Source organism: Bos indicus, chromosome 29 (genome assembly GCF_029378745.1).
Source record: "Bos indicus isolate NIAB-ARS_2022 breed Sahiwal x Tharparkar chromosome 29, NIAB-ARS_B.indTharparkar_mat_pri_1.0, whole genome shotgun sequence".
Classification (NCBI taxonomy): domain Eukaryota; kingdom Metazoa; phylum Chordata; class Mammalia; order Artiodactyla; family Bovidae; genus Bos; species Bos indicus.
This window is the reverse complement of record NC_091788.1, coordinates 35606771-35627215: the sequence shown is the minus strand read 5'-3', so window position 1 is coordinate 35627215 and position 20445 is coordinate 35606771. Positions and strand designations below refer to the sequence as shown.

At 39.9% G+C, this 20445-nt stretch overlaps 1 protein-coding gene across 5 annotated transcripts in view; it reads left to right on the top strand.

Annotated features, from left to right (window-relative positions):
- The window catches only part of NTM (neurotrimin), a 964182-nt gene that overhangs the window by 400721 nt on the left and 543016 nt on the right, over positions 1-20445 (top strand). The window lies entirely within an intron of this gene.

Genomic DNA, 20445 nt, shown 5'->3' with positions numbered 1-20445 from the left:
GTATGGATGTGTGTTGGATCATAAAGAAGGCTGAACACCAAAGAATTGATGCTTTTGAACTGTGGTGTTGGAGAAGACTCTTGAAAGTCCCTTGGACTGCAAGGAGATCAAACCAGTCAATCCTAAAGAAATCAATCCTGAATATTCATTAGATAGATGATACTGAAGGTAATGCTCCAATACTTTGGCCATGTGATTCGAAAAGCTGACTCATTAGAAAAGACCCTGATGCTGGGAAAGATTGAAGGCAAGAGGAGAAGGGGATGACAGAAGATGAGATGGTTGGATGACATCACTGACTCAATGAACATGAGTTTGAGCAAACTCCAGGAGTTGATGATGGACAGGGGAGCCTGGTGTGCTTCAGTCCATAGGGTCACAAAGAGTTGGACATGACTGAGCAACCAAACAACAGCAACGACAATGACAAGGTGAAATAAATGAAAAAAGAACATAGGGATCAGTATGAGCCTGGTCTAAATTTTAAATTATATATTAATTTATAATTGTTAAATGCTTGACACTACAGCAAGTGCTAAACGATTCTGTTGAACTAATTAATAAAATATTGGAAAAAAAAAAAAAAGCTCCACAAACATCAAAAAGTTGATAGTGAGGCTTCCAGAATTTTGCTTCTGGCTATAAAAGATTAACTGGTCCCAGAATTCCCTCCTGCTATAACAAAAACTAGAAAATGAAGCATAACATATAAATGAGTGTTTTTCAGACACTGGACAACAGCCAGTGGGGATGGTGATCCCTGAGAACATGAAAGCCGTCAAGGTGAACCCTAGGATCCACTTTGATTTCAGCCTAGAAGCTTTTTCTGGAAGCACATCAGTCTTGCGGAGTTGAGTAGAGATCAGAGTTCAGTGAGGTTGAGGAACTTAGGAGGAGGAATGTATGTGAAGAAAGAGCTGCAGAAATTGAGAAAGGGGTCCCCATGATTTTGTTGGTGAATGCTAGGGTGCTTGTGCAAAATAGGGAACCTGTACAGAGACAGGGAAAAAAAACTGTCAGGGATTGCACAGTGGTCTAATCCCTGAACTTGGAAAAGGGCTGGGAGGTACCCAAGTTCTGACCAGCTAGCGACGTTGTTAGACATGAGGGTCATTCAGGAAAGACAGCAGAAGAATCTCAGTACAGAAAAGAAACAGCAAAGTTTTTGGTTATTTAAATCAATAAACCTCAAGTTTTTATTTCTTTAAATAAAGAGTTTTCTTTTAAAAAGTCAATAAAATTGATAAGCCCCAAGCAGACTGATCAATAAAAAACAGAAAAGACAATTACCAAAAGAGAGAGAAAATGGGGGTATTACTACAGCTTCCACAGACATCAAATGGATGATAAGGGTGTATAATAAAATCTGTATGCCAATAAATTTGACAACCAAGATGAAACAGAAAATTCTTTGAAAAACAAGCATGTTTTATATATATAATAACAAGATATTACAATATATATAATACATGTATAGTAAGGAAATTAAAAGCATAGTTTGAAATGGTCCCACAAATGAAATTCAAGGCCTATATGGTGTTCCTGGTTAAACATATAAAATAATTAATGAAGAAATAATACCAGACCTATGGAAACAATTTCAGGAAATAGAGAAGTAAGAAATACTTCTCAATTTTATGACACTGGCATTACATTGATATCAGAATCAAAGAAATACAAGATTTAAAAAATTATAAAGCAAAATCACATGTAATCATTGACACAAAAATCTTTGACAACATAATGAACTGAATTCAGAAATACATGAAAGTGATAATTCATTAAGACTGTGGATTTTATCCTAGGAACACAAGGTTGACTTAATATTTGAAAATCAACCAATATAACTGTCTATAGTAACAAAATAAAAGGGAAAAGACTCAATAGATATAGAAAACCCATCTCGTAAAAGTCAATATCTATGCATGAGAAATCTCTCAGCAAACTAAGATGAGAAGATAACTTTCTCAACCCAACAATGGGCAGCTGCAGAAAATCTATAGCTATTGTGTGGTGGTGGTTTAGTCACTAAGTCATGTCTGACTCTTGGGACCCCAAGGACTGTAACCCCCCAGGCTCCTCTGGCCATAGGATTTCCCAGGGAAAAATACTGGAGTGAGTTGTCACTTCTTCCTCCAAGCTATCACATTTAGTGCAAAAAGATTGTTTTTCCCTAAGACTGAAACAAGGAAAGAATGTCTGTTCTCACTACTATTTATTATTGAACTGGATGTCCAAGCTAGTACCATAATGTAAGAAAAAGAATAAAATTTATACAGATTGGAAGGAAAGACTTTAAATTGTCTGAATTCATAGATGACATGATTGTAAACTTAGAAAATCTGAAGAAATGAAAAAAAATGCTAGTATAAATCAGTGGTTTGAGCAAGGCTGGTTGATACAGGATTGATATACAGAAACCAAATTTATTTCTGTATGCTAGTAATGAATTGGAAAATTCAATTTGAAGAGTCCCATTTACAATAGCATCAAAAGTATGAAATATTTAAAACTGATTTTTCCCCAGTTTTATTGAGATATAATTGACATGTAACATTTTGTAAGTTTAAGGTGTACAATGTTAGGATTTGAAACACATATGTATGGAGAAATGTTTACCATGATAAGGTTAGTTGACATATCCTTCACCTCACATATTGCCCTTTTGTTCTTGTCATGGTGAGACCATTAAAGCTCCACCTTTATAGCAACCTTCAAGTATATGATACAGTATTGTTAACTATAGTTGTGATGCTGTGCATTCAGCCTGCAGAACTTTTTCATCTTACAGATGAACGCTTACACCCTTTGACCAACATCCCCTCATTTACTCCAACTTTGAGGCCATGGAAATTATCATTCCGTTCTCTGTTTCTATGAGGTCTAGGTCGTTCAATTCCACATATAAGTGAGGTCGTATTTGGCTTTCTCTCTCTGACTTATTTAACATAATGGCCTCAAGGTCCATCCACGTTGTCTCAAATGGCAAGATTTCCTTCTTTCTCAGGGCTGAGTAATATTCCATTAGATAAATAGACAGATAGAGATAGATAGACAGACATCACATCTTCTTCATCCTCTCACTCCTTGATGGACGCTTAGGTTCCTTCCATATCTTGGCTATTATGAATAATATTGCAATGAATATCAGAGTCCAGATATCTCTTCAAGTATGTATACATACATGAAGTATCTCCTTCATGTATGTATCTCAAAGTGAGATTATGTGATCATATGGTAGTTCTATTTTTAATTTTTTGAGGAACATACTGTTTTCCACAGTGGCTGCACCAAGTTCTGTTTCTACTTGCAATGCATGAGACTTTCCTTTTCTCCGTAGCCTCTCCATCATTCTATCTCTTGTTTTTGATAACAGACATTCCAACAAGTGTGAGTCTGTATCTCATGGTGGTTTTGATTTACATTTCCTTGATGATTAGTGATACTTAGCACCTTTTTGAGTACTTCTTGGCCATTTGTATGTCTTCCTTGGGAAATTTCTACTTTAAAAAATCTCATTTACAATAGCATCAAAATGAACTTGAAATATTTAGATGTGGATTTTTTAAAAAATAGGTAGTTTTACATATATATGCTTGTTCACTTCAAACCACAAAACACTGCTGGGAGAAATTAAAGAAAATCTGAATAAAAGAGAAGAGATGTACCATACATGTGAATTGGAAGACAGCACACTTACCACGTCCATACTCAATACTTCCCAAATTTTATATATGTGTTTAACACACATATATATAGGTTCAACAAAATTCCAGTCAAAATCACTGTGTGATTGTTTGTTGAAATTGATAAGCTGATTTGGAATAGCTATATACATATAATCAAACAATTTTTAACAAGAGTGCCATGAAAATTAACTTGGGAGGGTGTGAGTTTGCCTTTTGAATGTGTAGTACTAAAAAAAGAAACTGGATAAAATATGGGGGGAAAAATCCATTCTTACTTCATATCTTGTACAAAACTCAGCTCAAAATGGGCCATAGATCTAAACGTAAAAATGAAGACTATAAAATTTCTAGAAAAAAGTTGGAGGAAAGCTTTATGACCTTGGGTTAGGTAAGTGGTCCTTAGATCTTCCACATAAAGTACAAACCGAAAGATAAAAATTAAAATATTGAACTTGATTAAAATTATGATATTTTACACTTTGAAAGCTTAAGAATATAGCAAAGAAAGCCACAAAATAGAGGAAAATATTATTGATGCATATATCTTAAAAATGACTTATATTCATAATTTACAAACCAATCTTAGAATTTAATATGAAGTGGTCAGACAGCATAACATGTTTCTTTTTTTAATGACGGAAAGTTTAAAAATATTCTTCACAAAAGAAGATTGATGAAATGTCAGTAATCAAATGAACAGATGCTCAACATCAAGGAAGCCATCAAGCAAATGCAAATTAAAACAAGGAATGTCACTTCCCACCTTCTCAATCAGAAACAATTTAAAAAGCCGAAAAAGAAAGTGTAAATAGGCTGTAGGAACAAGAGGAGCTCTTTTATATTGCTGGTATCCTTTTGGAAAACAATTTGATAGTTTCTTACAGAAGTAAATATACTTATGTTATATAACCTATCAATCCCTAGATATTTACCTAAGATAAATGAAAATTGTCCACACAAAATCTTGCAATCAAGTGTTCATAGCAGTTTGATTCACGATAGCCTCAAACTGGTAATAATCTAAATGTCCATCAAAAAGTGAATGGGTAAGACGTTTGTGTTATAGCCATGTGTTGGAATTCTGTTGAGTACTGAAATACTGATACGCAGAACAGAATGAATGAATCTTAAAGCACCATGCTGAACCAGAGAAGCTAGACACAAAGAAGAACATTATTATTGGATTTCAATTCCATGATATTCTGGAAATGACAGAACCAAACTCTAGTAAGAGAAAATCTGGCATCAGGGTCAGGGCATAGGGAGTGTTTCATGAATACACTGTAAAGGGACATGAGCTAATTTGCAGGGGGGTGGGTTTGGAAATGTTCTAAGTCTGATTTTGGTGGTAGTTATATGATTGTATATAATTATCTAAAGTCATTGAACTGTGTGCTTTTATTTATTTTTTTTCCAACTACAATTTTATTTTATTTTTAAACTTTATAAAATTGTATTAGTTTTGCCAAATATCAAAATGAATCCACCACAGGTATACATGTGTTCTCCATCCCGAACCCTCCTCCCTCCTCCCTCCCCATACCATGCCTCTGGGTCGTCCCAGTGTGTGCTTTTAAATGGTTGCATTTTATCATATGCAAAATATGCCTTAACAAAGTTGATAGGAATGAGTTTACAAATGGTTTTAAATTTCTCTTTTAGACCTTTCTATATTTTCCAAATTCTTTCATTGAATTCATATATTTAAATTGTCGTCACAATACACTAATTGAAATAGTAGTTATAGCCACTTTTATTGCCCTTGTAGTAAACCTTGTGGATAGAGAAAAAGTGGGAGCAGTGACAGATTTTATTTTCTTGGTCTCCAAAAACACTGCAGACAGTGACTGCAGCCATGAAATTAAAGACTCTTGTTCCTTGGAAGAAAACTTATGACAAATCTAGACAGCATATGAAAAAGCAGAGACATCAATTGCAAGCAAAGTCCATATAGTCAAAGATATTCCAGTACTTATGAGAGTTGGACCATAAAGAAGGTTGAGCAGTGAAGAATTGATGCTTTCAAATTGTGGTGCTGGAGAAGACTCTTGAGAGTCCCTTGGACAGCAAGGAGATCAAACCAGTCAATCCTAAAGGAAATCAACCCTGAATATTCATTGGAAGGACTGATGCTGAAACTGAAGCTCCAATATTTTGGCCACCTAATGCAAAGAGCTGACTCATTGGAAAAGACCCTGATGTTGGGAAAGATTGAGGGCAGGAGGAGAAGGGGGCGGCAGAGGATGAGATGGTTAGATAGCCTCACTGATTCAATGGACAGGAGTTTGAGCAAATACTGGGAGATGGTGAAGGACAGGGACGCCTGGTGTGCTGTAATGGGGTCGCAATGGGTTGGACACAATTTAGGGATGGAACAAGGTACTCTTTACAAGCAACCTAGTCAACATTACCAAATATAATCAGGATCTGCGACGACTACAGTACTTAATCTTCCTGACTTGGTGTATACATATGTAGATTTTCTTCTGCTGAAGATACTGGATTCATCATGTAAAACAACATAAACATAAAATAGTAAAGGATGATCAACCAGTGCATTGGAATTAAGATTTATAGCTTTCTTTATCAGTCTTGGCTGGAGCTGGTCTGTACAACCCTCTCATCTTGTTATATAAGAGCATGGACCATGGCAGGTGGGGGGCCAGGCGAGCCCACTACACACAGAATGAAACCACCTGAGCCATGGTGAAGTCTAAGTCATATCAGAAGCAAAAATCAAGATTATATGAATTTCAGCACATTAAACATAGTGTGCAATGAAACAGAGGTTAAAAAAAGATCAGAAATCATCTCAACAATGAAAGAGTCAGTTCTTCCAGATACCCAGAAAAGCTAATTGTACAACTGAGCCTTTGGCAGCTAAAGCTAACAAAGAAATTATGTAGTATTACTTAATTATCCTTTTCCACTGAAAGAAAGCATGACAATTTTCTGATAGAAAATGTGTTTCTGGAGCAGAGCTTGACAGAATTTATTATGGGGAAGATGAACTTTTGGTAATGAGGTAAATGGTGTCTTCAAGAGAATTTTTAAAAAGTCAAAAACTCTGCTCATAGACACTGTCCTTATGCCCAAGAGGGCAGAGGAGGTGACACTAAGATGGAGACCTGGTTGAAAATGGTCAGTTTGGGACACAAGGTTAAGGCATCACTTTCTGGTCATCTAACTTAATACAGTAGTCAGAGTGCTAGAAGGGAATAAAGGGGAAAAAGCAGTTGATATGAAGAGATACAACTGAAGCAATTTAACACACATGCATGCACTTGCCTACTGTATAGGACTTCCCTGGTGACTCTGCAGTAAAGAATCTGCCAATGCAAGAGAGGCGGTTTCAATCCCTGGGTCGGGGAGATCTCCTGAAGAAGGAAATAGCAACCCATTCCAGTACTGTGTTAGTCATTCCGTCATGTCTGACTGTTTGTGACCCCATGGACTGGAAGTAGTGTGCCAAGTTCCTCTGTCCAGGGTGTTTCCCAGGTAAGAATTCTGGAGTGGGTTGCCATTCCCTTCTTCATGGGATCTTTCCAGCCCAGGGATTGAACCTGCCTCTCTTGCACTGGCAGGCGGATTCTTTACTGTCTAAGCCAACAGGGAAGCCCAGTATTCTTGCCTGGGAAATTCCATGGACAGAGGAGCCATGGGATTGCAGAGAGTGTCAGGACTCAGCGACTGAAGAACAACAAATGCCTATTAAACAGCCTTCCTCTGATATTAGACGTATCAGGAGAGTCTCTGGCTGATACTGAAACTGACAATTTCCTATTGCATCCTCTAACAAGGTCCTGCAGTGCGGGCATCCCACGTTGCCGGGCTGGCCATATGTTTCCCGTAGCAGATGGAGAGGGAGATATCATTCGGTTATGAAAGGTGAGGAGCCAGACAGAAGGCTATCTCACTTTAGAACAGGTGGGGACAGCAGGGCTTCTTTCAGGTAAAGCCAGCATTTCCTTCAGGGAAGAGATTTCTGTCTTCTAAAGTAGTTAAGTATGTGCTTGGTTAAGACCTCAGAGTTTTACACAACCTGGAAAAAATGCCTTTATGCCTGAAAATATTTAAGACAAGTCTTACAGCTGACCTCCTTGTTCATCAGTGACTTGAGCGCTAACCCTGTGGTATGTCTGTTTTTTAGACAGGCCACATCTTGATGTATTTGCCAGCACAAGAAAGCTACAAGGTGAGCTGAAAGCTTCACCTGTGCCTTGGGTGTGGGGATGTTTTAACATATTTGTGTTCATAAATGCCTTGCAAATGTAGTGTTTGCAACTGTGGCAAAAAGTGATGCTGAGACACCCAGGTTGGATGCTCCTCCAGACCAATCATTATTAAAGTCCATCAGACACTGGAGCAAGGCACACTTTAGTTCAGCATGATTTAATGTCCCAGATGACATCTGAACACCTGCAAGAAACCAGGGAGATCAAGAAATGGTAACGGGCACTGGGGATTTTGAAAAAATAAGGAAAGCACTCTTAAAGAGCTCGGAAAGTACAAAGATGCAATTGATCTTTTAGATTTACCATGTTATTTAAATATGAAAGGATAATGTGAGACTATGTTAAGGTACAGCTCTGACTGGTAACATTTAAATTAGAGATAGCACCTGCAGGAGACTATTCCATCATGGCACTGGCTAGAAAGAGAGGTTAGACACAGGTCTAGAGAGGCATGCAGCCAGTCTGTTGGCCATAGACTATTCCTGTCCACTGAGCTTAAAGGTCAGTTTAAAGAACACCACAAATAGAAGCTTCACTGTCACATGCTTTTCTTTATAAAGTGACGGAATGGCCGAATATAATTATATAAACTCTGGGTTTCTGTAGACATCCATGCGTATGCCCTTCTATGCACAATAATATTACTAAATCTGCACTCACTAATGTCTTTGAGAGCTAAAACCAAACCTCTAATTAACTACAGAAACTTCATTTGTTAAGGTAGAGAGATTATTTTTCAAAGATCCTAAGATGAAATTGCTCTCAACCAATTCTAATTTCCAGTAGTCTGTTGACTCTCTGAGTTTTACTTAGGGTCTCCCCAGCACCAGGAGAAAGCCATACTGTGTTATACTTTTTTTTAGTTAATTGCTCATTCTGTTAATATTTTAATGTTTAATTCTGTAAATGTTTTCATGTCTATATGCCTGAATGAAATTGATTTTTAACATTTTTATTAGGTTTTGGTATTAACGTAATACCGGATTTATGAAACAAATTTGCAAGTTTTAGTTTTCCTGTAGCCTGGACTATTTCAAATATCATTGGAATTTAAAGGTTAGGTAAACCTCAACTGTGAACCCATCTGGTCCTGATTCCTATTAAACATAGCAGGTGTTTAATTTCATCAGTTCAGGATTTCTACTTCTGAGGTGAACATTTCATAAATTTGCATTTCACTAGGATGTACATTTTGTCCTTGTTGCTGCTGAGTATCATGTAGTATCTTAACATACTGAGCTTGTTTGGATTCCGAGCTTTTTTCTTCTTCTTTCTATTTCCTCACTCTTCATTGTGCCTGTATTTGCTTTTTTTCTGTTTTCTTCTTAATCAGGCTCGCAAAGGACTTTTCAATGAACTAGCTTTGGATTTTTTCTCTTCTGTTTTTATTTGCCTGTTTGTTTTTCATTAATTCTTGATTGCATCCATGTTAATCCCTTCTTCCTAGGTCTGTTTGCTTATTTTGTGGTTCTTTTCTAATTTCTTAAAATGAGTATCTAGTTCATCCATTTTTCATCTCTTCATTAATATTAAAGATGATTAAGGATACTTTGCTTTTTTTCCCTGTTGTTCCATAGACTTGATGTGAGATATTTTAACTTATTTTATTTAATTACTTAAAATTCCCTTTTCTGACCCAAAGATGATCTGAGGTATGTTCCTTATTTTCTAAGTAAAGGTTTCCCATCATGTTTTTATTATTTATTTCTAATTTAAGGAATGTTAGTAAGAGAATGATGCCTGCAAAATTTTTAATATTTAAAATTTCTTGAAGTGTCCCTGTAATCCAGTGCAAGATCGTCTTTTTAAACGATGCCTTGTTTGTATACAAATTAATACTATCTAATTATAGCATATAAGAATGTAAGATTACACCTGAGGTCAATTTCATTGACTATATTCTTCAATTCTTCTATTTTCTTATCACTTTTTGTCTATAAAATATGCCAAATTCTAAGGAAGTTGTGTTATTGTTTCCTATTATACCTATTTTTATCAAATGTTTCTTGCATTATGGATAACTTTGTCTTATACAATTGACTATATACTGTAATAGATAAGTAATAGATATAAGATAGATTCACACCTATTACATCTTCTTTACTTTTATATAATTCTTATATTGGTTCTTAAATAACCTGAATAATTGGCACCAGGTTTCAGAAAATTGGACAACTGTAGGACTGAACGTAATTTTTTTGACGGTTGACAGAGTGGATTAATTTTTTTATATATATTTAAGACAAACCTTTAATCTGAGCTTAAATTTTTTTTAAGATTGCATCTGTTGCATCTGAATGACTATCAGTCCTGTCTCCACCTTTGGAGTTTTAGATGTTCCATTCTACTTTTTAACAGGTATAATCTTCTTTGCTGACACAAGATTTGTTTCCTATTATTTGAAAAACCACATAAAATATAACCTCCTCACTAGGTTGACTCTTGTCTAGTAAAATGCATCTTTCCCTCCCAATCCTCCTCGACTAGACATGATGCTTGGAACACTTCTCTTCCTCCCCCCGCCTCATCACACCTCAAATCTTAGCTATTTGCTTGCTTCTCCCACTTTCTTTCCACTGAACCTGAAATTCTAGGTTTTGATGCAGCATTCTGGACAATTTTTGTCTTTGTGTGTGTGTAGTGGTGGGGTACCTGCCTTCTGTGCCGAGGATGGGTTTACACACACTGCAGGGTGAGCTTGGCCCATTGCTCTGGGAGCAAGCAGAGAGGCACCGATCTCTTTCTCCTGTTCTGCTCTCGCCTTTGTCCTGCAGCCTCTGTTGTGCCTCATTCCTTGTTTGCTCCGAGCTGCTCTCGGCGCTTCCTTCAGACAGGCCTCATGCATGAAGCAGTCCCTGAGTTACTGCCCAGTCTCACCATCTTTCTTTTGCTCTGACAGGTGAATGACGCCTTGAAGGAGCACAGGATTCTAACATTGTCGTCATTTGCTCTCAGTCATCTGCAGGGTCACATCCTAGGCTTCTCCTCCCTGTATTGCCCATGAGTTCAAAGACAGTCTGATTTTCTCCCTGTATAAGCCACTTTCTGTGTAGGAATTTATACAATTATATATTTATATAGAATTCAAAAATTTTGCAAAGCATTGCAAAAAAAAAAAAAAAGCAATATTCTGAGCCATGTATTTTCTTAACAATCCAGCCAGGAATAGAGTAAACGCATTCAGTATCCAGACTCAGGTCTACTCACAACTCCTCCAAAGTTTCTTCAATTATTGGCTCAGATTTTGTCTCTGTCTTCTCAGTTTTTTCTATACGAAACAAGTTTTATTTGTGCACTAAACTCCTGTGTCTGTCCTCAAGGTTGTCATATTTCCATCTGTGCTTTGAGATATACTTTGCCCCTGGCAACTAATTTGAGTCTCAACAGTGGTATTTTCTCTTTCTGTTCAACAATAGAATTTTTTGGTTAAGAAATTATGCATTTTAAAGAAATTCAGATATAATTGTGTGCAGTACTTGAATTCTCCTCTGTGTATATATTATGTTATAGATAATATGTATCTATATTTAATTCACTTTGTCATCTCTAGCAACTTTGTTTCACCAAACACGTGATTCTCTTACTGCTGGTGCTGCTTGAATAGATTATTTTTCTCTGTCAATAGATTAGGATTCATGTCTTGTTGAGAAATTACTAGTTAGGTGCTGCGGGGTGAAGCAGTCTGTTCTCCTGGGGGTCACTTTCTCTTCCTTCCTGGACTCAGGAACCAGAAGGACACAGCCCACGTGTTCAGCTACTCCTAGGCTCCCCAAGGACCTGGGAGAACCACGTCATTCAAACCAGGCGGATGTTGAGATTTGATCTCCCACCTAGAATTTCAGAGTTGGCTGTGGGATACCCTTGCTCCAGAGGCCCAGCACTTTCTGGCTGGTCTGCAGGTAATTTCTAGTTCTTTTCCTGCTCACAGGAGAGCATGTTCTATAGACATTCTCTTCATAGCAATTACAGCAGAGGTGCTTGCATGAGCCTGCCTTTTGGACCCAGACTTATGGCTTTGGAGACACAGATCAAAGTTCAAAATAAGAAGAAAAGAGAAATATTCAGGTCACCACTTTTCCAGGTCTGCTTGAATTACTCAGAAGTATCTTGGGAGAGGTCTTTATCGAACTGAGAATGCAAGCAGCAGCAACCACTACTGATTAGTGGCGGCCCTTTACAGTTTCCCAAACACATGTGATCCTTGAACTCACCCTGTGCTGTGGGTGAGAAAGCAGGGTGAAGGTGTTTAGGCGATGCCTGAATGCATAAGTTGGAGAAGAACAGCAATAAAACCCAGGCTTTCTGTCTCCAAGTCTAGTGATTTTTGCACAACTGTCTTAAAAAGCAAGATGGAATCAAGTCTAGTTTCATCTTTCCTACTTCAAGCTGCTGCTAAGTCGCTTCAGTCGTGTCTGACTCTGTGTGACCCCATAGACGGCAGCCCACCAGGCTCCCCCATCCCTGGGATTCTCCAGGCAAGAACACTGGAGTGGGTTGCCATTTCCTTCTCCAATGCATGAAAGTGAAAAGTCAAAGTGAAGTCGCTCAGTCGTGTCCGACTCCTGGCGACCCCATGGACTGTAGCCCACCAGGCTCCTCGGTCCATGGGATTTTCCAGGCAAGAGTACTGGAGTGGGCTGCCATTGCCTTCTCCAATATAAAGTCATAGAGTAAAGCATATAAAACAGTAAGAAACACCTGACATCAATACGAATAGGGTACTTTCAGACATTCGGGCTAAGGAAGAATGATTTTTAAAATTCAGTACAGCATTAGCTTTCTAAAGGCAAAGACTTTTCTGCTTGTTTATTTGTTTTCATATGTGTTTGCAATTTTACTGTGTCATTTTTGGTAGATGTGTGCATATACCTACATAGATATGTACATTCAGAAAAATCCATATAGCATAAAAATATACATCTTCATGCAATTTCCAGACTGAACAAATCTATGTAACTAGCACCAAGATCAAGCAACAAAACAGTATGAACATCTAAGAAGCTGCCTCAGGCTCCCTCCCCGTCACTGCCCACCCCTTGAAGGATGGGCTACCACCCTGACTTGCACAGCCTAGATGGCTTTCATGAGAACACCCTGATTTACCATGCTACATCCAACTTTTAACACTGAAGGCTTGCTGTGCTTGACAAATATCTGTGGGATGAGAGAATGAATGAAGGCATCAATGAAGAACTGAGTGAGTCAGAATTAAGACCCTTCAAAGGTGAAATATTGCCAACTGACTCTGGAGCCAAAGACTGGAGTGAAGCTCCAAGTTTAATTGGCTGTGTGATTTGAAGCTAGTTATTTAATCTCTCTGAACCTCAGGTTACTCATCTAAAGATGGAAACACCAAAGTCTATGTCAAAGGGCTTTTTGCCAAAAGTCTTAAAGTTGATGTATGTAGAACAAGTGCCTGGCACCTAATAGGTTGTTTAATATTGGTACCTAATAATTGTTGTTATGGCAAGAAAAGGATTTGGCTGTCTGTATTTGGGGCATGACTAATCTCCTTACCTTGATCTTTTATCTCTTAAATAACATCCAAATCCTTTTAAGAAATGACATTTTAATACAGTGGAAAGGGATTATCCTTACTCAGCATCCTAGCAAAAAACAAAAAGAGAGCAACAAACAGACAGTGACTTGGGGTTAAAGCAGCTTGTTTGTGTCCTTGAATAAGTTCAGGTCCTGATCGAGATTTCAACTCCTCTGCCTGCACCATCCTCTGATCACAGAGTGTTCTCATGAATTTCTGATCCTCCAGGCCTTGGCTTATTCCTGGGGGTAGATAACAGCCCAACCTGATGAGCTTAAGCCTAAGTTCCAACTCTACACATTAATTGTTTGAGTTGCACTGGAATCTAGCCTTGCATGACCCCCACAAGGAGAATTCCTCTCTTTACTTCTATACAAGGGTGTGCCTACCTTCACATAAAGTACTCTCCCTCTGACCACCACCTCCAGCCTCACAGCTTATTCCATTGGAGGCGGTAAAGGATGCAGACAAGATGTCCCTGATGAACAGACATGGCCTCTCCACACCGCTCCTGCCAAAATGCCTGTGTGGTCCTTGCTCTTTGAATTGGTTTTGCTTTCATTTTGTTTTCAAGTTAAAAAGAGTAAGCATCCAGAGTGAAGTAAGTCAGAAAGAGAAAAACATATGTCTCATATAAATGCTTATTTGTGGAACCTAGAAGAATGGTATAGATGATTTTATTTGCAAAACAGAAATAGGGACAGAGACACAGAGAACAAACGTATGGATAACCAAGAGGGGAAAGGCAGGGTGGGGTGAACTGGGAGACTGGGATTGACATATATACACAACTATGCTTAAAACAGAAAACTAATGAGAACCTACTGCAGAGCATGGGGAACTCTACTCAATGCTCTGTGGTGATCTAAATGGGAAGAAAATGCAAAAAGAGGGGATATCTGTATATATAGGGCTTCCCAGGTGGTACGGTGGTAAAGAATCCACCTGGCAATGTAGAAGACACAGGTTCAATCCCTGGGTCGGGAAGATCCCCTGGAGTAGGAATTGGCAACCCACTCCAGTATTGCTTGCCTGAAGAATCCCATGGACAGAGGAGCCTGAAGGGCTACAGTCCATGAGGTTGCAAAGAGTCATACACTGATCACATGCATATGTATACATATGGCTGATTTGTGTTGCTGTTCAGGAGAAACAAACATAACATTGTAAAGCATCTATGCTCCAGTTTTAAAATATAAAAAGAGTAACACATAAAGGTGGGTGATTTGATATGAAAGAAGAATGATTAGGCTATCAAATGGTTTGTGGTCTGCATAACCTATCCATTGTCTGTGTAGCAAGAACATCTTTGTGGAATGAACCATACCTGCTTTAGTTAAGTTGAGTAATTTCTCTAAGTTGCATTTATCTCACCTGTAAAATGGAAGAGTCTGGATCAGATTCCCCAGAGTGCACTTAGACAAATGCACATCTGGCAGGGGAGTGGAGACAACCCCATAAAAGGAAGGCTGTGGGACCTCTCCTTAGGAAAGTCACCACTGCCTGGAAAGACTTTTCAGTTTCCCTTTTCCATCTCCATCACCAAAGCTGCCAAACACTGAGCGCTACCTGGGGATGCGGCCTGAGAGGCTGACATGAAGCCAGCTACTCTGGCAGAATAACCCTCATCATATTGATAACGGACATGCTGCTGCTATTCGGCTGCTATGACTTCTTTCATTGTTATCGCTGTTAATGATAATGGCAATAACACTGTGTTAAGTATCTGCTGGACTTCACGTGTATACTAACTCCAGCATTTGTGCATGGCACAGACTCAGCACATATTGGTTAATGATTGGATAGAGGGCTTCCCTGATGGCTCAGGTGGTGAAGAATGAGACCTGCATTCAATCCCTGGGTCAGGAAGACCCCTAGCGAAGGGAATGGCAACCCACTCCAGTATTCTTGCCTGGAGAATCCCATGGACAAAGGAGCCTGGTGGGCTATACAGTCCACAAGGTCGCAAAGAGCCAGACACAACTGTGCCCAGTATTGTGCAGTGTTATCTTCTATATCTTGAAGCTGACCTATAAACTGGGAAGCATTCTATTTCACAGATTCGAAAACTGAGTAGCAGAGATGTTGAACAACTTCCTAAAGCCAGAGCCCCTGAGGGCTTCCCTCTCCGCAGTCTGGTTGGAGTCCAAGCCACCCCTTCCATGGACCTGTAATAGTACCAGGTTTGGGAACCCTGGGCAGATTCTTCTTTTAGACTATTTTAGATCCTTCTATCCTGCAAACCTGACACGCCATGCTTCCTGCCTCCCACTCTACCTTATTTTCAAAAACTGGAATTGGTGTGCTAGGAAGAGATCCCGGAGGAAGTTTCCTGAAGCAGTGATGCAAAGTCTGAGCGCTTCTGTATCACTTTGAGCATCAGAGCACAGGGCTGGGGTTCAGCGCTCCCTGCCAGCTGCTGTACCGGGCTCTGCCTCTTGTCATTTCTGTGTCAGACAGAGGTAGACGAATGGAAATGCTGTCACCACAGAGCAACAAGAATGATTAGAGGGCTGGAGGGATTGACTAGTGAGATAAGATTAAAAGACCTCAATATTTATCATTTTCTGAGCTGTGGCTGTGGGGCAGACAGAAGACCCATCTACAGGTATATGTGGGGTAATCACCTCTGACCCCCGGGCTCTGCAGGCAAGGGGATGCTGGCTGTCAGAAAGAAAAGGGGTTGGGAAGGTTGGAGTGTGGTGCCATTCTCAGCCTGCTGGGCACCTCAGTGCCCACACCCATGGTGCCCCCACTTTCATTTAGGCTCTCCCCTGCACCACTGGCCCAGCAGTTACTCCACCTCTGCACTGGCCCCATGGGTAGTCACACTGACATTTTGTAGGTAAGCCAGTCTGTAGCACATGGGTGATCATTTTGTCACAAGCTGCTTTAAACTAAGGCAGCAGAGGAAAAGTGTAGTCCTTTAACTCAGTGATACCTGAGTTCTGGAACACGGGTAATATGCCGGCCATAGCCATTAGCCAGATAAGCCACCCAAGGTGTTCATGATCTCTAGTTTCAGGCACAAATTAATATTAAAGCAAAGTGGTCTGCCTTTATTTCTCATCTGCAGTTTACTATTTATTCCTTGGGGGTTATCGCAAGGCAGACAGAATTTTGCTCTTTGGTAGGTTTTTTGTTTTTTTTTTTTTCCCTGATAAATTCATCGAATTCCAAAAGTACTTGAATAAAGAATGGTAATAGACTGAATACATAATAGGCACTCAGTGGCTATCGGTTTTCTTTCAAACTTTAAACATTTTCCTTTATACTGGCGTATAGCCAATTAACAGCGTTGGGGTAATTTCAGGTGAATGGCGAAGGAACTCAGCTACACCTACACATATATCCATTCTCCCCCAAATCCCCCTGCCCTCCAGGCTGGCACATAACATTGAGTAGAGTTCCATGTACTATACAATAGGTCCTTGGTGGTTGTCTCAATGGCTATTAGTTGAACAAATGAATGGATGAAGAAGTGGTACACATAAAGTCAGAACTGCACATTTCAGCCCTAAAATGCATGACATCTAAAACTAGAGGAGATTGAGTAGACTAGAGAAATAGAGTTCCATAAGACATGTGAAAACCATTCATGTTTTTTGAAAGCCCCTGCCTGGACTGCTCTGCATTCAGCTCAGAAAGCTATAGGAGACCATGCCTTCTGTAGATAAATGTCGTGATCACCCTGGCTATATGGTGATCAGTAAATGATTAAGGGTTTGGAGCTGGGGAGACTGAATTTGCATTGCTTCTCCACGTTTCACTGGATGTGAGATCACATGCATCTTCCAGAAGCTGTCTGCCATATCAGAACCTGAGGACAAAGAAAAAATCAGCAACATCTACCTCAGCTTTGCCCAAACTTTTAATATCTTGTTTATCATCAATTTTTATATTCATTTTAATTTTTTTAAAAGCATGTTGTATCGACATGTGAGTGTTGATTAGTCAGCTTTTGTCACTTAGATTTTGCTCTCAAAGAGGTCTCCTTCACTTCACCCTTGTCTCATCATTTCAGTATCATTTTTTTCTTCATAATAAGATAGCAAAGGGATTCTTTTTTGCAAAACAGGACTTTTGCAAAAGAGGTTAATGATTTCTCCCTCATAGGGTTCATTGCTAGAATTTAATGAGGTAGTGCAGCGTCTAGACACTTACCATGTGGGCAACAAGTGGCTCAGCAGTAAAGAACCTGCCTACCAATGCAGGAGACATGGGTTCAGTCCCTGGATGAGACAGATTCTATGGAGAAGGAAATGGCAATTCATTCCTATATTCTTGTCTGTGAAATCCCATGGACAGAGGAGCCTGGTAGGCCACAGTCCGTGGGGTCTCAAAGGAGTCAAACCCAACTGAGTGACTAAACAACAATTATGGTTATCAGCTATTTGCTTAGCATCACTCAAGAAAGGACTAGTGGTATTTCGGGACTGTCCTTAGACTACTGTTCTAAGATTAAATGCTAAATATGTAACTTGAAGAAATGATGCCCAGTCACCTCTAAGCTGACTTTTATCCTCCTGTCCTATGGTTCTTTCTCACAGCAAAACAGCATCCTGTCAGAATACAGCGAGGGCATTTTCATTTGATGTTTCCTCCGTGAGGATCTTGCTCCCTCCAGTTCAGAGCCCTGAGATCCTGTTAGGAGTTCAGTCCACACTTAGGCCAGTATGGGGGTAGTACACATTAGTTCAGGGCAAACAGTCAATATTTGTGATTTTCTTCTAGATTCTGGATATGGTCAGAGGTGTGGGAGAGGCAGTGACCCACATTGTGACATTGTCTTGGGGACAACTGACTGGGCAGAAAAAAGAGTAGAAATATCTGAGTGATGGAGTATGGGTGCAGGCGCAAGGATGTGTAGGATGTAGAGGAAGGATGTGCAGGCCATTGAGGGGCTCTCTGGGAGCAGGTGATGCCCAGTGGTGCCACAACAGCCGATCAGACATCTGCAGGTGAGGGAGAAAAAAGGTCCTTGCAATGGAGGGGATGTCAAAAGCCGTGAAAGACCACGGCTATGGAGAGGTGTAATAACAGTGCTGCACAGGAAGATGCAACCCACGCTAGTGATTTTACCTGGGAGCATCTAATAGAGAGAATCTGGCAACAAGGTGTTGAAGGACTGCAAGGACCAGAGGAAACAGTGGAGCCCATTTGGGGCTGGGGAGAAGGAGAAGCTAGGACTGTCAGAAACCACACTTGTGGGATTTGTAGAAAGGCTCTGTGAGCGGGGACCAGCCCTGAAGGAGAAGGAGGGTCTCTGGAGCACAGAGGAGGGGCTGTGTGAGGCTAGGAGCAGACTCTGGGGGTGGGGTGGGATGTGGGTCCTGCTCATGCTGGTTCCCGTGGCAGAAACAGTGAGTTGAGTTGGGGGGTGTGGGAAGAAGCTGGAAATGAACCAGCTGTTCCTGCAGCTAAGTGCTGCTGTCGGGTGAAAGGTCGCTGCTGGGGTGATGTTGACTAAACAGCCCCTAACAGAAGGGAGCAAGACCCTGTCCCCTTTCCTGCCCCCATCCTTCCTGTCCCTGCTGAGGTTAGCAGGAAGCCAGGGGATACAGAAGAAATTAGTCTGCAGAATCCCAGCTGCATCGTCACCAGGCAGAATAGAGAGGATGCACTTGGAGCCCAGACAGACACCTGGGGCTTGGAAGTCATGCCAGATGCCCTCGGCGTCGGCAGGTGGGGTAGAGGCTGGAGCTAAGTGGAGCCCTGGGAAGGAAGGGAGCAAAAGTGTGGTAACACCTGGTCCCCTGAAATGCATGGCCAGGGCAGACGGTGCCTTCTGGGGAGGATGAAGCCCTCTCCCCCTTCTTTCCGCTGTGTGTAGTGGGGCAGTAACAAGTCAGTGTATGAGGCGCCAACTTTTATTACACTCACAAGTAGTTGAAAGTGATCCTTACCAAGTCATGGAAAACATTTGGCAAATGATTACAAAGAAATGTCTTTCTTCCTTTTGTTTTCTCTTAGCAAAGCACTTCATTGTTTAATGAGTAACTAAAGAAAATACTTAACAGAATCTAATAATGTAATTCTAATTAAATGCTTTTTACATTTTTTTAAAGATTCTGAATAATGTGTTTAGTAAGTAACGGTGTTCCTGAGTAATCTTTACCCGAAGGAAGTGACTTAAAACCATTTATTAGAAACTAGTGAGATTATTTTTGCATAGTTTTTTCCTCCGTGGTGTCCATGGGCGAGCAAAAGAACATCAACAAAGCAGGGAAAGGCATTTTGTGCAGGTGAACGACTCTGTCAGTTCCACATCCTTATCCAAACTTCTTTAGAGAACATTCACCCTAAGTGTGGTCCCCAACGGGAGGATGTGATACAGTAAGTCTCAGAAAAACGTCTAATCTTCACCCTCCAAGAATTTACAATTTAACTGAAGAGATGCCGTGAACACACAGCCTTGTGTTTGCCTTTGGCAGCGTACCTTGTTCATCCTAGAATGAGTCTAAGGCAGCATGAGGTGCAGAGGACCTTTCTCATACATGTCTTTTCCTCTAGCTGATGGCCCATTTTGGAACTGAAGTTGTTACTTACTTTTTTTGTTCTTTTGCTAATGTAGGCAAGAATCTCTCAACTATTGAAAAGTAATAACACAGTATGGTAATGTGCATAAATCAATAATGCATTTTGGAACAATGACTAATGTTGGTCCCAGGCGTCTTTTCTCATGGATGGATTTTTGTGTTCATTGGAAAGTAACAATCACTTTAGTATGTATCACTAATTAAAAACTGTTGAATAATTTCCAACAGATATTAAGTAATTATTGGCAATGCCATGTCAGCCCCAGTAAATAATTATCTTACCTTGTAACACATAATTAAAATTACATTGCCCCCCAAACAGGTATTAAATAGTCATAAATGATTCCAACTGTACAGCACATGGAGCAGCCATGTATTCAACTCAGTTATGTTTATAATTTAAAATGACATTTTTCATTTGACTGCTGATTTATGAAATTTTA